Source organism: Pongo pygmaeus, chromosome 3 (assembly GCF_028885625.2).
Source record: "Pongo pygmaeus isolate AG05252 chromosome 3, NHGRI_mPonPyg2-v2.0_pri, whole genome shotgun sequence".
Lineage (NCBI taxonomy): Eukaryota > Metazoa > Chordata > Mammalia > Primates > Hominidae > Pongo > Pongo pygmaeus.
The window spans coordinates 66,864,421-66,883,554 of record NC_072376.2 but is presented as its reverse complement, the minus strand read 5'-3'; the positions used below and the strand labels follow the sequence as shown (position 1 = coordinate 66,883,554).

General features: G+C 38.8%; 1 protein-coding gene and 1 long non-coding RNA gene across 3 annotated transcripts in view; one reads left to right on the top strand and one right to left on the bottom strand.

Moving 5' to 3' along the window:
* The window catches only part of LNX1 (ligand of numb-protein X 1), a 219,476-nt gene that overhangs the window by 176,060 nt on the left and 24,282 nt on the right, over positions 1-19,134 (bottom strand). The gene's annotated exons all lie outside the window — the stretch shown is intronic.
* LOC134739293 (uncharacterized) overlaps positions 1-19,134 on the top strand; it is a 32,475-nt gene that overhangs the window by 6,473 nt on the left and 6,868 nt on the right. The window lies entirely within an intron of this gene.

Below are 19,134 nucleotides of genomic sequence, written 5' to 3'. Positions count from 1 at the left end.
TATAGGATATCGTTGAATGAGTAAAGCACAATGCAGTGAAAAGTATATGCTATGGTTTTATTTTTGTAAAACAAAAGCCCCTATGTGTGTATGTGCATGCATATATCTACCTATGATTATATAGCCATGAGTAAAAATATGAAAGACACATACTAGATTATTAATATGGGCTTTCTGGATAAATGGGTAGGTGGAGAATTTATATATGTGGAAGAGAAGAGGAAGCACCAAGCCAAAAAAGGAAAAGGAATAAAAAGACCCCCTACACATAACTGTACACATGAACATATGTTTAAATTGATCCCACCTATGCATTTATGAAAATATATGAATGTGTGTTTCCATACATGAAGAAATAACCTTGCCAGTTTGAGGGTTTCTGTTTCACAGATAACCTCCTGCTTTCCAGCAATTTTTTTTTTTTTTAACTTTTAAGTTCAGGGGTACCTGTGCAGGATGTGCAGTTTCGTTACATAGTAAACACGTGTCATGGGGTTTAGTTGTACAGATTATTTCAACACCCAGGTATTAAGCCTAGTATCCATATTTGTTATTTTTCCTGATCCTCTCCCTCCTCCACCCCCCACCCTCCAGTAAGCCCCAGTGTGCATTGTTCCAATGCGGTATTTGGTTTTCTGTTCCTGTGTTACCTTGCTAAGGATAATGGCCTCCAGCTCCACCCATATTCCCACAAAAGACATGATCTCATTCTTTTTTATGGCTGCATAGTATTCTATGGCATATATGTACCACATTTTCTTTATCCAGTCTGTGATTGATGGGTATCTAGGTTGATTCCATGTCTTTGCTATTGTGAATAGCACTGCACTGAATATATGGGTGTATGTGTCTTTATAATAGAATGATTTATATTCCTTTGGGTATATACCCAGTAATGGGATTGCTGGGTTTAATGGTATTTCTGTCTCTAGGTCTTTGAGCAATTGCCACACTGTCTTCCACAATGGTTGAACTAATTTACATTCCCACCAATGGGGTGTAAAAGCATTCCTTTTTATCCACAACCTTGCCAGCATCTGTTATTTTTTGACTTTTTGATAATAGCCATTCTGACTGGTGTGAGATGGTATCTTATTGTGGTTTTGATTTGCATTTCTCTAATGATCAGTGATGATGAGCTTCTTTTCACACGATTGTTGGCTGCATGCATGTCTTCTTTTGAGAAGTGTCTGTTCATGTCCTTTGCTCACTTTTTAATGGGGTTGTTTTTTGTTCTACAAGGGAGAAAGTCCCTTGTAGATGCTTTTTCAGGAAAGTTTGCTGTTCCATTTGCAACCCTGTCTCTATATATTCTCCAGGAAAGAATTACTGACTCTGGGGCTTCCAGATTTACTTCCAGAACTACTGACTCTGGGGCTTATTCTAAGACTTCCCCTCCCATGACACACCATTTCATCTCACAAACAGCACTCTGAAAGGCTCCAAGATTCTTCTGGAAATGGATATCCCTTTGGGATCTCTCCCTTTATCCCTTCGCATCCATACTTCCTTTTGTGAAGTGACCCCCACACTAACCTTTCTAGGCAAAGCAAATTGGCCTGTTAGGCAGATTTTCTAGGGGTGTCAGGTTCCTCTGCACCCACACCAGAAAAGCCAGAAGGTGAAGAGTTCCATCACAGGTACCCAGGAAAATGACCAATTGCTCTTAAGGTCATAGGTCTTAGAATTTTAGACTTGCCTAAGTTGTGAAATTCTTTAGGGTCTAATAAAAGTAATAAGCAGCCAAGGATGCTAATTTGAGATACCTTTGGTCAGCCTATGCTGTTTATGGCTCACGAATTCATCTCCTCCTTGATGTTAACTGAATGCTTGCTAGTTTTACATTCTATGCTCACATCTGTCTGCCTCCTTCAGCCTTCTTGTGGTGGAGCAATTTCCTTCACTTCAAAGGAGGCTCCAGGTGCAGGGAAGACCCCAGAGGTGTGGCCCGACCTCAGAATCTGGCTCCCTTTTCTTTTACTAAAACATGTATTCTCTTCATCTTATCCCAAGTTGACTTTTGGAGCTATTCCGAAATTTGTTCATCTGTCTTTGAACACCGAGAATGAGAATAAAATATATTTTTCATTTTCCCTCAAAACATTGACCCTAGTTTTGTTATGATGCTTCAAATGAATTAATTGCTGCAAGAAACAGTAGAGATAATTACACATGCCCTACAGGAGAAAAATGCCATGATTGAAACAGTAGAAAATAGGCTGTGGGAGATTTAGTATAATAATGGCCTCTGATAAATCATGGAGAAGCAAGAAGTCGTTATTGTAAGCCATTCACTTTTAGGGTGGTTTCTTATGCAGCAGTAGTTGGCGAATGCTGTGTGTAACTCCTTCAGCAAGGTGAGGCTGCTTCTCCCAACAGGAGGCAGGGAGTATTTCTTACTCCCGTGAATCTACCTGGGCTGGCTTTGGGGCACTGTGGGGGTTCCAGAGCCTAGGCATTCAAGAGGCTTTGCAGCTTTCACCCTTGCCCTCTTGGAAGCTTGAGACTGCCATGCTATAGAAAAGCTTAGCCTAGCTCCCTCATGTATGAGAGGCTTAAGGAAGAAGACTGAGGCTCTAGCCAATGGCCAGAGCCAACTCCCAGACATGAGTGAGGCAATTCTGTACATTCTAGCTAAAGGCAGCTAAATGAAAACCCATAGAGGAAGAGCTTAGCCAACCCACAGAATTGTGAACAATAATAAAGGTTGTTGTTTAAGGTATTGAGTTTTGAAGTGGTTGGTAATACAACCATGCCTTGTTAATACAGAGCCTTGGATATTTTTTTTACTACCTTAACATAAAATTATTTATTCATTTATTTTTAGATTTAAAAAATGTTTAGTGGGCATATAGTAGGTGCATATATTTATGGGGTACATGAGATGTTTTGATACAGGCATGCAATGCGTAATAATCTTATCATGGAGAATGGGGTATCCATCCCCTCAAGCATTTATCCTTTTTATTATAAACAATCCAATCATACTCTTTTAGTTATTTTAAAATGTACAATTATTATTGACTACAGTCACCCTGTTGTGCTATCAAATAACAGGTCTTACTAATTCTTTCTATTTTTTGTATTCATTAACCTCCCCTGCTCCTCACCACTCCCATCCTTCCAAGACTCTTGTAACCATCCTTCTGCTCTCTGTGTTCATGAGTTCAATTGTTTTGATTTTTAGATCCCACAAATAAGTGAGAACATGTGATGTTTGCATTTCTGTGGGCTTGGATATTTTAATTCAATATCTATCTTTTTTCTAGTTTTCTATATATAATGAGACATCTTTTTTACTTTTTTTCTTAGAAACCTAGGAAGACACCTTCCCTACATAGACACAAATAACTCCTATATACCATACAGTTAAAAGCTCATAGGAGACAAAAGTGCAAAGGCAGTCACTGCATCTAATTTCTACTCTTCAGTGTCCTGTGCCTGGGTCAGCAGCATACGATTGGTGGGAAGTCAGCATATGTTGACCAGATTATCTCATGTGACACCTGCTGCTGCTTTTATCTCATTTTTTTAGTACTTAGATTTGTCACAGAATGAATGGTCTGATTCATTTGGCCTACCTGGCCAGCTCTATTTGTGTCCCCTTGTTCTCTCACTTTTCCATGTAGATAGTTTTCAAGGGTCCCAGCCTGGAGGAAGAGAATATCTTTCCAGTTGTTGGTGGACTGAGCTTATTGGTCAAGAGTGTTGTAGTTGTAGTTGTAGTAATAATAGTAGTAACAGCAGCAGCAGTAGCAGCAGCTAATATTTATTGAAACCTTGTCAATATGCCAGTCATTCACTTTAATTAATTAGTTAATTTAGTTAATTAGTTATTTTAATTTCCATAAAGGAAATGGAGGCAATGATGGGTTACTTGATTCTCCCAAGATAACATAGGTAAATGGCAGAGTCTCATCTTTTAGCAAACACCCTGGCTCGAAATGTAGCTAACTGTGTGGTTACTGATGTTTAAACTAAGAAGTATTAAGCATAGTCATTTATAAAAGTTCCCTGACTACAAATCACCCATAAGCTACAATCGTCAAAGCTTTTAAATATCATTTATACTTCTCATTAGCCAAGAAACAAGTATTACTGAGTGTGTCATATAAGTCTGTGCTTGTGCCAGTTACTATAGAAAGTTATAAAACATATAAACTAGAATACAAAAGCAGCATATAAGAATCTTGGCTCTAAAGGGGCTTACACTATTTTGAAGAGACCAGACTTACACAGTAAAATGATCAAAAAATAAGACCCAGTCTAATAATAATAATTAAAAAAAGAGAGCAAAGGAGTTTTGAGACCTCACCTTTTGCAGGGAAGAATCTGAGTCATATTTCAAATCTCCTTTTCTTCTTCTCAGGGCAAAACCATAGCTTTCATTTTTGAAGGTCACAGCAGTAAAAGATGGTTCAATAGGCCAGACTAACCTGTGTTAGCAACTAGGATAATATCCAGAAAAGAAAATTTACTTTGGGATTTAAGATGATCAAAACTGATTACTTCTCAAGAGGCTTAGAAACCCAAAGCTGTAAACACAGCTGGGGAAACACTTGAATGTGCGGCCATAAAAACTCCAGTGAATAATCCATCCTTCTGCTTCATGACATGGATACTACACCACATACATGAATCTATAGGAAAGCAGTAAATATTTTTATACAACCTTGTTGGTGAAGAGGAAAGAAAAATGTGTAGAGACATGCCCACCCACATCATCTGTGTGTGCAACATAAATGTCTCTCTTGTTTTGTTGAAGTTAAGGCAAAAGGATTACATTCAGTCCAGCCACTAAATTGTAATACAGAGATGTTATTGACTAAACCTGTAACAACTGGGTTTGTCTTCTCAAGATTTAGAGAACCAATAGAATTATTTCTGATTGGATGATAAGTAAATGCTGTATTATTTGTTGACCAATAATCAATGGCAGAAATTGAGCCAGTTTTCTCCATATAGAAAATTTTTGACTTATCAAGACCTCTTTTTTCCCTGGAAAGATAGATATGTATATATTAACAATTATTTTCTCTAGTAGTGTGGTTAGGTGTTTGATTATTTATTTTTCTTATTGGTGTTTTTGAAATTTTTCAAAATAACATCTATAGTTTTTATAATCAAAAGATACTGTGATTTTTAAAAGTGAACAACCTATCTTCTTACTGATAGACAGTCTTACACCATTTAAACAAATTGCCCTTAACTACTTTGCCTACGAAGTAAATCCTTATCTTTGGTTTATTTTAAAGGAATTTTTTCTTTCAGCAGAGTTCTTATGATCAGCTTTCACTGATATCTAGAAATACGTGTCAAGGTTAAGAATGTTATGATGCAGGACTTGAGCCTTGGGAAAAAAGTATTCTAAAGAGGACAAAAATTATGCCTTAAAAATTCCTTTTTCAGATGACTTGCTGTGTAGTTCATTAGGCAGAGACACAAAAAGTACTTTCTAAAATAATAATGGCCCAGAACCTTGCTCTTTGAGATAACAAAGCTCTGTTTTTGCAGGTGGCTTTCTACTCAAAGAACAAAAACTGGAAATATCCATTGAATTGGCCTGTTTACATGTGCTGAGTCTTGCTAATAGAACAGAGCTAATCAAGCCCTGGGTACAGAGCCCTGTATGTAAAGGAAAACACCCATCTCACTAACCCTCAGATGTGCACACTTTTCATGTTCTTTACAAAGACACTCACCCTATTGGGGAGGGCCTTGAAGGCAGTGCTGGCCAACAGGATGACAATGCAAGCCACATACAGAGGTTTAAATTTTCCAATAGCCACATTTGAAAGGTAAAAATCAACAAATCAGTTCATTTTAATACTGTATTTTAGCTAACTAAATATATCTAAAATACTGTCATTTCAATATTAAACATGTATTCACATATTTATGCCCCTTTTAAAAAAAATTAGGTCTTTGATTTCCAGGGTGTGTTTTACCTGCACAGCACAGCTCCCTTTGTTTTTTTTATATGTACACATATTTTTTATTTTTATAGATACAGGGTCTTGCTACGTTACGCAGGGTGGTCTCTAACTCCTGGGCTCAAGTGATCCTCCTGCCTCAGCTCCCAAAGTGCTGGGATTACAGGTGTGAGCCACTGCACTTGACCTCACTTTAGACTAGTCACATTTCAAGAGCTCAAGAGCCACATGTGGCTAGTGGCTACCTTATCAGATAGTGTAACTCTAAAATGAAAATGTTAGCACCACCAAATAAGATTAGACAGGCTTAATTTTTTTTACATTGAGATATAATTTATGTACTGTAAAATTCATGCTTTAAAATGTACACTTCAGTGGTTTTTAGTTTATTCAGAAGACTATACTAAAATATATACAAACACTATTTCATTTCAGAACACTTTCATTATCCCCCAAAGAAATCCCATACCTTTATCAGTCACACCCCATTCCCTCATTCCTTTCTTTCCCCAGCCCTGGCAATCACTAACCTGCTCTCTGTTTTGTGAATTTGCCTATTTTGGACATTTTATATAAATGGAATCATGCAATATGTGGCCTTTGTGTCAGACTTCTTTCTTAGCATCATATTTTCAAGTTTCATGCGTGTTGGGGCATGCTTATCCATGTTAGAGAAAAAAGTACTGCCTTCCTTTTTATGGTTGAGTGACAGTCCATTGTAAGGGTATACAGCACATGTTTAGCTGTTCATCACTTGATGGGCCTTTGGGTTCTCTCCAATTTTTGGCTACTATGAACAATGCTTCTGATATTCATGTGAAAGTTTTCACAAGAACCAATGTTTTCAATTCTACTGTACATAAACTTAGGAGTGAATGTGCTGGGTTACATGGTAATTCTATGTTTAATTTTTTGATGAACGGTCAAACTGTTTTCCAAAGTGGTTGCACCATTTTACACACCCAGCAGCAATGCATGAAGTTTCTGTTTTCTCCACATCCTTGCCAGTGCTTGTTATTATGTCTCTTTTTAATTATAACCATCCCAGTGGGTGTGACAAGTCTGCTGGTGTTCTCACCAATTAAGAACAAATAAAAACTGTGATTACAAAAATGCAACAGCAGTTTTAATATTCTTATAGATTTAAAAGATTAAGGGTTGAACTCACATTTGTCTGGTCTGTTTGTAATGAAACACATTGTGGCTTTTGTTAAACAACTGTTTTATCCTGTCTGTGCCAGCAGCAAGTGAGGTGAGTTCCTTTACTACAAATAATTAATATTAATTTGCAGTTACTGGGTGTTTTATCTATCTGTCATCTATCTGTCTATCTATCTACCTATCTATCTATCTATCTACTTTCAAAATGTGGTCCCCACACCTGCAGAGTTTGCATTTCTGATATGTTCACAGGTTATAATTTTGCATTATAACCTGTGAACATATTATAAATGTAAATGCTCAAGCCCCAACCCAGATGTAGTGAATTACAAACTCTGGGAGTGGGATCCACCAATCTGTGTTTTAGCAAGCCCTGCAGGTGATTCTGATTCAGGCTAACATTTGAGAACCACTAATCTAGAGCAAACATATAATGTGACCAAAGTTTATGGAAAAAACTATGGGTCAGACACAGTCTTAGGTGTTGGGTGCATTCGGGTTGAGGATTCAAAACTAAAAGGCATGACTGAAGACTGTGGACCAGAAGCAGTTGCTTGATGGGTACAACGTGCATTGCTCCACTGATGGATGCACTGAAGTCCCAGATTTCACCATAATGCAATACCTCAGTGTAGCGGAATTGCACTTGTACCCCATGAATATATAAAAATAAAAATCATAAGAAAAGAAAAATTATATTAAATGTATGAAGGAAAAACAAGACATAACTTTCCTCCCAGTGCTTAAAGTCCAGTGCATTTGATGAGTGTGTGAATCAGTGTTAGCTCACAGTGCAGCATGCTCTAAATCAAGGTATGCATGTGTTCGCCACTCAGGGAAGGATGAGAAAGCTTCCCTGCAAAAATGACTTTTGAGCTTCCAATAAACTTAGAAAGCCAACATCGGTTTAAAGAAATTCAATTATATTTGTTACTCCTGTTACTTTCAAAGAGAATCCCAATTTGATAGCATGGTGTTCAAACACTTTGTTAACTGGCTCTTGCTGAGGTTCCCACCTTCACCTCCCAGGGAGCATTACTCAGAGTGTGGTGCACAGGGCACGGTGACATCACATGGGAGCTTGTTAGTGCAGCAGAATTTCAGAGCTCACTCCTGACCTACGGCATCCACATTTCACCAAGATCCCCAGGTGACTTGTATGCATATTCAAGTTTCAGAAGACCTCCCCTAGCTGCAGTGAAGGAATTGCAGTTCTCCAAGTCAAATTATATTCCCTGTGCAGCGCCCTAGGCCTGGGATGCCCTCTGGGACCCCAGAGAAGTTGCATGTCCCTTTTCGGCATCACGCTCACTGCGGGGTTCTAGTTGCCTGGGCATCTTCAGTACTAGAAAGTGAGCATCTCTAGGACAGGGAAACTGTTTTATTTTTCTCTGTAATTTGCAGGATTCAAAACCTACTTGCTGCCTTGCATATAATGGATGCTTGGTCAATGTTCATTTTTTTTTTTATTATTATACTTTAAGTTTTAGGGTACATGTGCACAATGTGCAGGTTAGTTACATATGTATACATGTGCCATGCTGGTGTGCTGCACCCATTAACTCGCCATTTAGCATTAGGTATATCTCCTAATGCTATCCCTCCCCCTTCCCCCCACCCCACAACAGTCCCCAGAGTGTGATGTTCCCCTTCCTGTGTCCATGTGTTCTCACTGTTCAATTCCCATCTATGAGTGAGAACATGTGGCGTTTGGTTTTTTGTCCTTGTGATAGTTTACTCAGAATGATGATTTCCAATTTCGTCCATGTCCCTACAAAGGACATGAACTCATCCTTTTTTATGGCTGCATAGTATTCCATGGCGTATATGTGCCACATTTTCTTAATCCAGTCTACCATTGTTGGACGTTTGGGTTGGTTCCAAGTCTTTGCTATTGTGAATAGTGCCACAATAAACATACGTGTGCATGTGTCTTTATAGCAGCATGATTTATAGTCCTTTGGGTATATAACCAGTAATGGGATGGCTGGGTCAAGCGGTGTTTCTAGTTCTAGATCCCTGAGGAATCGCCACACTGACTTCCACAATGGTTGAACTAGTTTACAGTCCCACCAACAGTGTAAAAGTGTTCCTGTTTCTCCACATCCTCTCCAGCACCTGTTGTTTCCTGACTTTTTAATGATCGCCATTCTAACTGGTGTGAGATGGTATCTCATTGTGGTTTTGATTTGCATTTCTCTGATGGCCAGTGATGATGAGCATTTTTTCATGTGTCTTTTGGCTGCATAAATGTCTTCTTTTGAGAAGTGTCTGTTCATATCCTTTGCCCACTTTTTGATGGGGTTGTTTGTTTTTTTTCTTGTAAATTTGTTTGAGTTCATTGTAGATTCTGGATATTAGCCCTTTGTCAGATGAGTAGGTTGTGAAAATTTTCTCCCATTTTGTAGGTTGCCTGTTCACTCTGATGGTAGTTTCTTTTGCTGTGCAGAAGCTCTTGAGTTTAATGAGATCCCATTTGTCAATTTTGGCTTTTGTTGCCATTGCTTTTGGTGTTTTAGACATGAAGTCCTTGCCCATGCCTATGTCCTGAATGGTAATACCTAGGTTTTCTTCTAGGGTTTTTATGGTTTTAGGTCTAACGTTTAAGTCTTTAATCCATCTTGAATTAATTTTTGTATAAGGTGTAAGGAAGGGATCCAGTTTCAGCTTTCTACACATGGCTAGCCAGTTTTCCCAGCACCATTTATTAAATATGGGACCCTTTCCCCATTTCTTGTTTTTCTCAGGTTTGTCAAAGATCAGATAGTTGTAGATATGCGGCGTTATTTCTGAGGGCTCTGTTCTGTTCCATTGATCTATATCTCTGTTTTGGTACTAGTACCATGCTGTTTTGGTTACTGTAGCCTTGTAGTATAGTTTGAAGTCAGGTAGCGTGATGCCTCCAGCTTTGTTCTTTTGGCTTAGGATTGCCTTGGTGATGCGGGCTCTTTTTTGGTGCCATATGAACTTTAAAGTAGTTTTTTCCAAATCTGTGAAGAAAGTCATTGGTAGCTTGATGGGGATGGCATTGAATCTATAAATTACCTTGGGCAGTATGGCCATTTTCACGATATTGATTCTTCCTACCCATGAGCATGGAATGTTCTTCCATTTGTTTGTGTCCTCTTTTATTTCATTGAGCAGTGGTTTATAGTTCTCCTTGAAGAGGTTCTTCACATCCCTTGTAAGTTGGATTCCTAAGTCTTTTATTCTCTTTGAAGCAATTGTGAATGGGAGTTCACTCATGATTTGGCTCTCTGTTTGTCTGTTATTGATGTATAAGAATGCTTGTGATTTTTGTACATTGATTTTGTATCCTGAGACTTTGCTGAAGTTGTTTATCAGCTTCAGGAGATTTTGAACTGAGACAGTGGGGTTTTCTAGATATACAATCATGTCATCTGCAAACAGGGACAATTTGATTTCCTCTTTTCCTAATTGAATACCCTTTATTTCCTTCTCCTGCCTAATTGCCCTGGCCAGAATTTCCAACACTATGTTGAATAGGAGTGGTGAGAGAGGGCATCCCCGTCTTGTGCCAGTTTTCAAAGGGGATGCTTCCAGTTTTTGCCCATTCAGTATGATATTGGCTGTGGGTTTGTCATAGACAGCTCTTATTGTTTTGAGATACGTCGCATCAATACCTAATTTATTGAGAGTTTTTAGCATGAAGCGTTGTTGAATTTTGTCAAAGGCCTTTTCTGCATCTATTGACATAATCATGTGGTTTTTGTCTTTGGTTCTGTTTATATGCTGGATTACATTTATTGATTTGTGTATATTGAACCAGCCTTGCATCCCAGGGATGAAGCCCACTTGATCATGGTGGATAAGCTTTTTGATGTGTTGCTGGATTCGGTTTGCCAGTATTTTATTGAGGATTTTCGCATCAATGTTCATCAAGGATATTGGTCTAAAATTCTCTTTTTTTGTTGTGTCTCTGCCAGGCTTTGGTATCAGGATGATGCTGGCCTCATAAAATGAGTTAGGGAGGATTCCCTCTTTTTCTATTGATTAGAATAGTTTCAGAGGTCAATGTTCATTTAATGAAACAATGGATGGATGGATGAATGAGATGTGCCAAATACCCAATGTGGACACTGCGTCTGCAGTGAATTGTACCTAAGGATTTACAGTCCACTCTCACACTCATATAACCCTAGTCAGTTGTCTGGTTTGCTAGAGTTAGACAAAATCATACAATCAGACAGAAAGTTAAGGTATGAGGAGACTGGGAAGTGGCTATGGGTCAAAATCTAGTTTCTAGTTTTGAAACGTTTATATTATGGCCTCTCATTGTGTTTTGGCTTCTCAGACCCTGCCTCAAATGACAGAGGCAGGGACATGAAATGGGCACCGATTTGAGAGTTGGATTCTAAGTCTGGTACCAGCCAGTGGTAGATTGCTTTGGACCTTTCATTTCATCCCCACCGGATTTGTTGCCTCATTAATAAGTGAAGAAGTTGTAATAGTCAATCCTGTAGCTCTACCCCACTACCCACCCCACCACCTGCCAATAGGTCTTTTTAAGCACAAACAATTCTCATATATGTTGGTACAGAGGCCCCTTTGGAAATTAAGGTTTTATTTAAAAAGGACTCTGAAGGTTAATAAGCAATTTTCTTGACCTTTTTAATAGGCAAGTTACACTAAGTTATATACTTCTCTTATTTCCCTAGATATTTTTAAAAACATTATTTATCATATATATTAGTGTTTCCTAAGAAGGAAACTGTTGAATGGAATCTGCTTTGGAAAGATGTAGGTATGTCATATGCCAGGAAGAGTGGATTTTGATTAAGAAATTTGGCATTTGCAATAAATCCAACTTTGTTCTGAGTGATTAAGTTCTTTAGAAAACCTATTGACTTTTCAAAGTGCGTGGATTAGAAATACTGACAATTTTCAAACCACTAGCCTTGCATTTTAATGCCCCGGTGTCGCAGGAGTGAACAGTAAACCTCTGTTGCCACACACTGGGCCACTCAGCACACATGAAGTGTGTCAACCTGATTGGCATGGCGAGACCACAGCTCCCCTTGTTCCCTCCCTCACTCTCTCACCCGAGGGCTAGCAATGGACCATTATCTCCAGTTTTGACATCTGAAGAGAAAATCTGGATGCCAGGAAGGAAGTTTTTCCAAATTGGTATAAAAAACGCTAAATCCTCTTATTACAACAGGATACAGTAAATATAACAAAGGAGGAAGTTCATGAGATTGAAAAGGTTTAAAAGTGTAAATGAAAAATACTTCTGAGAAAAACAGGATAGCCCTAACACAGTACAGTTGCTTGTGTTTATTGGGAAAACACTCACTGCTGGAAAGATGAGAATAAGAGAGGGAGGCTGACCCATTTGTTACCAGAAAGATTGCACATCATTGTCTGCCACAGGACTTGGAAATCTGACCTATGTAACTGGAAGCCAATAGCATTTTCTTTCACAATTTTATTTCTCTTAGAAGTAAAATATTATTCTTCTGGAGGAGAGTTTTAATGAGTGAATACAGTTGCACAAGAAAGGTGGAAAGAGTTTGTCTTTTACATTAGCCAGAGATTAGGGAAAATGAGTCATAAAGAGCTTTAATAACTTAACCTAGCTTGGGGCTGGAAGAAATTTCAAAATGGTGGGCTGATGTCATCACTCAGGATTCATAATCCTAGACTGATCACTTGAATACATTGTACAGCTGGACTATATGTGGGCTACCATCTTCTTAGTTATACCTGAAGATGAGAGCATTTGAATTGAGAGCAATTCTTTTTTTTTTTTTTTTTTTTTTTAGGATGGAGTCTCACTCTGTCACCCAGGCTGGAGTACAGTGGCATGATCTTGGCTCACTGCAACCTCCTCCTCCCAGGCTCAAGTGATCCTCCCACCTCAGTTTACCAAGTAGCTGGGACCCACCTCAGCTTCCCAAGTAGCTGGGACCACAGGTGGATGCTACCATGCCTGGCTAATTTTTTTGTATTTTTTGGTAGAGATGGGATTTCACCATGTTGCCCAGGCTGGTCTTGAACACATGAGCTCAGGCGATCCACCTGCCTTGGCCTCTCAAAGTGTTGGGATTACAGGTGTGAGCCATCACGCCTGGACTCAAGAACAATTTTTATACAAACCATAAGTTCTTCACAGATTTTTGTTAAGAGTATTGTGACTTAGTGGTAGAAAGAGGGTTATGATGGTATAAAATGTAATTTTAGCCAATCGAATTCTCAATTTGAAGTTATATGGCTATGTTTTATTTTTGTTAAAACCACCGAGAATTTATAACTATCAAGAGATTTATATGTAGTCCTCATATAACCCTCACACTGGCAACCTGATGAGGTAGGTCTATTATTGCTGCTATTTTATAGAAGAGGAAATTGAAGCCTAGAACAATTAAATAGCTTGCTCAAGGTTGCATAGTAAATGAGTAGCAAAGTTGGAAGTTAAACCCAGGTCTCTCTGCACCTGAGCTCAAGTTCTAGGTTTTGAACCTCTTTTAGCTTGAATACAAACTTGCATTGAAAGATCTGTATAAGGGTAGTTATTCCTCAAAAGAATATAGGTTTTTGTGATGCCGGGTTTTCATGTAACCCAAGCTCTTAACTCCATCCTTTTGCTTGCCTCTGAGAGCTGGGCCCTCAACGACTCCTTTTCTTGAGCTCTTTCCGTCTGTCCTCCTTACTTCCTTCCTCTGCTCATCACCTACATGCATAGGCTTTCTTTATTTAGAGTAACTCTTTACATGACTCTTTTGTACCTTTCCAATCATTAGCCTATTTCTCTCTTATGTGATTTGGCTGTGGTCCCCACCCAAATCTCACCTTGAATTGCAGCTCCCATAATTCCCACATGTAGTGGGAGGCACCTGGTGGGAGATAATTGGATCATGGGGGCAATTTCCCCCATACTGTTCTAGTGGTAGTGAAAAAGTCTCATGAGATCTGATGGTTTTATAAGGGGAAACGCCTTTCACTTGGTTCTTATCTTCTCTCTTGCCTGACACCATGTAAGACATGTCTTTTGCCATCCACCATGATTGTGAGTCCTCCCCAGCCACATGCAACTGTGAGTCCATTAAACCTCTTTTTCTTTATAAATTACCCAGTCTCAGGTGTGTCTTTATCAGCAGCATGAAAATGGACTAATACATCTCCTTTTCACAAAAAACAGTCTCTTTGGTGCAACTTCATGGCCCTCACTGCCTACCCTCCCACCATGCTGAAATTATGCTCTCCTAGGGTTCTCAGGATCTACAACCACCAAACCCAAGGCCTTTTCCTGGGGGTCTTTCACCTTGACCTTTCTGCAGCATTTGGCCCTGCAGACTCTCTACCTCCTGGAGCACTGCATGTGCACAGTAGGCACACAAAAATTTATTCAATGATTTATTAACTAAAATATCCAAACATTTTCTGGATTATTCAATAGAATGTATCATATTTAAGATCCCAGAATTTTTTTACATGTAAACATCCTCATACATTTTAAAAGAATTCATTAGAAAATGATTTCAGTTAAGGAAATGCTCAACATTGCAACAATAATCCTCTTTTGCAGAGTAAAGAAAAAATTCAATTGTTTTAAAAAGATTTATATATTTGTGATAGATATTTTTAAAACTTGTAGGCACATCGTACTTACAGATTAACTTGAAACGGATCATTGACCTAAATGTAAGAGCAAAAGCTGTGAAACTCTTGGGAAAAAACATAAGAGTAAATCTTTGTGATCTTGGATTAGGCAATGGTTTCTCAGCTATGACACGAAAAGCACAAACAAAAGAAAAAATAAATTGGTTTTCATCATAATTAAAAATTTTTGAGCCTCCAAGGACACCATCAGTAAAATAAAAAGACAACCCATGGAATGTGAGAACATATTTGCAAATCAATATAAGATGAGGGGCTTATGTTCACAATATATACAGAACTCTTGTAACTCAACAATAAGAAGACAAGCCAGTTAAAAAATAAGCAAAGGATTTGAATAGATATTAATCCAAAGAAAGTGCACAAAGGGTCAATAAGCACATGAAAAGATGTTCAACATCATTAGTAATTTGGGAAATGTAGGTTAAAACCTAAATGAGGCTAGGTGTGGTGGCTCACGCCTGTAATCCCAGCACTTTGGGAGGCCAAAGCAGAAGGATTGCTTGGGCTCAGGAATTTGACACCAAACTGGGCAACATAATGACATCCTGTCTCTACAAAATAAAAAAATAAAAAATAAAAATAGCTGGGTATGATGGCATGCACTTGTCATCCCAGAAACTTGGGAGGCTGAGGCTGGAGGATTGCTTGAGCATGAGAGGTCGAGGCTGTAGTAAGCCATGACTGCATCACTGCACTCCAGCCTAGGTAACAGAGCAAGGTCCTGTCTCAAAATGTTAGTTACCATATGACCCAGCAATTCCACCCCGTGTGTGTGTGTGTGTGTGTGTGTGTGTATCCAAGAAAACTGAAAATTCATGTCTACACATGTGTACACAAGATGTGTACACAAACATTCATAGCAACATTCTTCACAATAGGCAATAAATGGAAACAGCCCAAATTTCCACCAACTGATGAATGAATAAATAAAATGTTGAATATTCATGTTAACAGAATGATATTTACCAGTAAAAAGGAATGAATATTGACATATGTTGCGACATGGATGAACCTTGAGACTATTATGCTAAGTGAAAGAAGTCTGACACAAAAGGCCACATATCACATGATTCCATTTAAAAGAAAAGTCCAGAATAGGAAAATCTATGGAGATAGAAATTATATTAGTTTTCAAAGACTGAACACAGGTGAGGTGGGAATAGAAAAAGATCGCAAATTGGTCCAGGGTTTCTTTTTGGGGTCATAAAAATGTTCTGAAACTTAATGGTGGTGATGGTTGCATAACCCTCGTATAATAAATATACTACAAAACAATGAATTGTACACTTTAAAAGGGTAAATTTTATGGTATGTGAATTATAACTCAATAAAGCTCTCTTAAAAAGTAGAAATTAGCTCTCTGCAAACTGGTGTTCATTTCCTCATTTGTTCATTTACCAAGTCTTTGTTGAGCATGCATCGAGCGAGCGACTGTGCTAGTGTTAGGCATAACAGCATTTTGAAAAGATCACCTGGCTTCGGTGTAGAGAACAGCTTAGCAGGGCATCAGAAGCCTTATGAACGCTGACAAAATTGGGAGCTAGCCAATACAGAAAGTTACATCTCTTCTCATTCAAAAGTTATTTCTTTACGTTGCTCTTTTTCCATAAATAGGCAAACCAAAAAAAAAAGAAAGAAATGAGCTCTTCTTCAGCTCTTTTGTGATCCAAGGAAAGCTCCAGGGTTTCTTAGGGGTTTCAGAAAAGAGCTTTATAATCATAAAAACCAAATTCTTGAGTATTAAGTTTACTTTTGAAGTCTAATAAAAACCATACCATGCACCCATCTGTGCCAAGAGTCTGAAATGGAAATTGAAGCTAGAAGCATTGCTGTTTAGCCTGGGAAGCCTGGGAAGACTGAACCTTTACTCATCATACACCTTTGACAAAATGTATTAGAAAGATTGGCCGGGGATCCCAGTTTGGTTTGGTTGGACAGGAGTGGGATGTGGGAGCACCGCACGCTTCTGCAGGAGTTCCTCTTGTCCTCTGCAGCTTCCTTTGCCCCAGGTACACTTACTGGGTTTTCATAGAACATTTCAAGCTTTGTAGCCAGCCTTTGTCTCACAGGATTATGGTGGTTTCAGGGAGAAGGAAAGCGTAGCTGGCTTAATGAGTCTTCCCTAGATTGTGTAATGGGAACAGAGTTTAGAGTTTTTGATGACCTTGGAGGTTCCCTGTTCACTTAATCTCTTTTCACGGCCTTTGAAGGTACAGGGTGGTCCTCAGTATGTGTTTATCATCCTTCCCAATGTAAACTACTCATTAACATTTGTAAGAAAAGTGCAGTCAAATGTTGGTAAACTGATTCTAACAGGGTCGAGCAATCTTGAAAGTTTAATTCCCTTCCAAATAACTTGGATTGACTCTCACATTATTTCAATGAGAATTCCTACTAATGGTGAGCTCTTATGTTGAAAGTAACTCAACCACAGATCAACAAAACAAGATTTTCTACTCTGAATTGATGCCCCCTAACTCTAATAAAGTGAATCCTGTCAAATGAAAGAAAAGAAAATTCAAATTAGAAAAATAATTGTTAAATAAATGCACAGAGGTGAGTAATTTTTCTCCTTTACATGTGCTTAGACATAGGCCAGTCTTGAGTCAGCACACCTCTGAGGATGGATGTTCAGATTTAACTAACACAGTGCATTGAATCAGCACCTGCTAACCCTCTGTTGATTTTACTGCTCCTCAAAGAAGGTCTAGCATGCTTGAGTTAGAGCAGAAACCCTCCTCATTAGCCAGTCCTCCTTCTGCATCCCCCTTTGGGAGATTTGAGGATGAGGGTTTCAATGGGATGAATGCTAAGCTCTGGGTCAAGTGGACCCTGGATTTACATCATTCTGACTTCACAAGTCTCTGAGGAAAAGTGCATTTAGGAAAGAACCAAAGGAGGAAATCATGGGTATCGGTTTACAGCACTCCAACTTGAAGGCATTTTTCTTTAGTGCCTCTTCAAATTTTCAAGTGGGAGTGAAAATTAAATCCACTGAACACCAAATCATCTGGAGAATTTCTACTGGGCAGGGTTTGGCAGTAGACATTTGGTTGGAAGGGTAGAGGCAGGTAAGACTCTTCTTGAAAAGAATCATCAGGAGAAACAGACAACCCACAGAATAGGAGAAAATATTTGCAAACTATGCATCCAACAAAGTATTAGTATTCAGAATCTACAAGGAACTTAAACAAATTAGCAAGAAAAAACAATCCCATCAAAAAGTGGGCAAATGACATGAATAGACATTTCTCAAAAGAAGTTATACAAATAGCCAAGAAACATGGAAAAATGTTCAACATCACTAATCATCAGAGAAATGCAAATTAAAACCATGATGAGATACCATATTACTCCTGCAAGAATGGCCATTATTAAAAGGTCAAAAAAACAGTAGAAGCGTTGTGGATATGACAAAAGGCGAATGTTGGCTGGAATGTAAAGCACAACCTCTATAGAAAACAGTATGGTGATTCCTTAAATACAAAAAGTAGACCTACCATTTGACCCAGCAGTCCCACTATTGGGTACCTACCCAAAGGAAAAGAAGTCATTATGTGAAAAAGACTCATGTACCTGTATGTTTACAGCAGCACAATTCACAATTGCAGAGATATGGAACCAACTTAAGTGCCCATTGACCAATGAGTGGATTAAAAAACCGTGGTACATGTATACCCTGAAATACTACTCAGCCATAAAAAGAAATGAAATAATGTCTTTTACAATGACTTGGATGAAGCAGGAGGCCATTGTTCTAAGTGAAGTAACTAAGGAATGGAAAGCCAGATACTGTATGTTCTCACTTATAAGTTGGAGCTAAGCTATGGATACACAAGGGCATACAGAGCGAGATAATGGACTATGGAGGCTCAGAAGGGAAAGGCTGAGAGGTGGATTTGAGATTCAAAACTACACATTAGGTACAACATACACTACCCGGGTGATGGGTGCACTAAAATCTCAGAATTTATCACTACATAATTAATCCATGTAACCATAAACCACTTGTACCCCCAAAGCTATTGAAATAAATATGAAAAACAGACCACAAACAAAAAGTCTCTTCTTGAGACACTATCCACGGCAAATATACAGGTTTAGAATGTTTGTCTGGGTTGATTAGGGGGCTACTGAAATAGAGGGGTGGCTAAAGGTCCCTCCTCCCTATCTCCAGCCATCCCTGGGTGCATCCAGGAACTGGAAGCAGGACTGGAAACTGTCTCCAGCAGAAACCAGAATAATGGCTGCAAGGCCCCAACCACCAAGAAACAGACCAGGTTTAGGCTGACTCTGGCAAAGAGGCAGACTTGCAGTGCTAAGAGCTCACTCTGGATCTTTCTGTCCTTGCTTTGGCCCATTCTTTTCAAAATGTCCCAGGCCCTGCCAAAGCTTG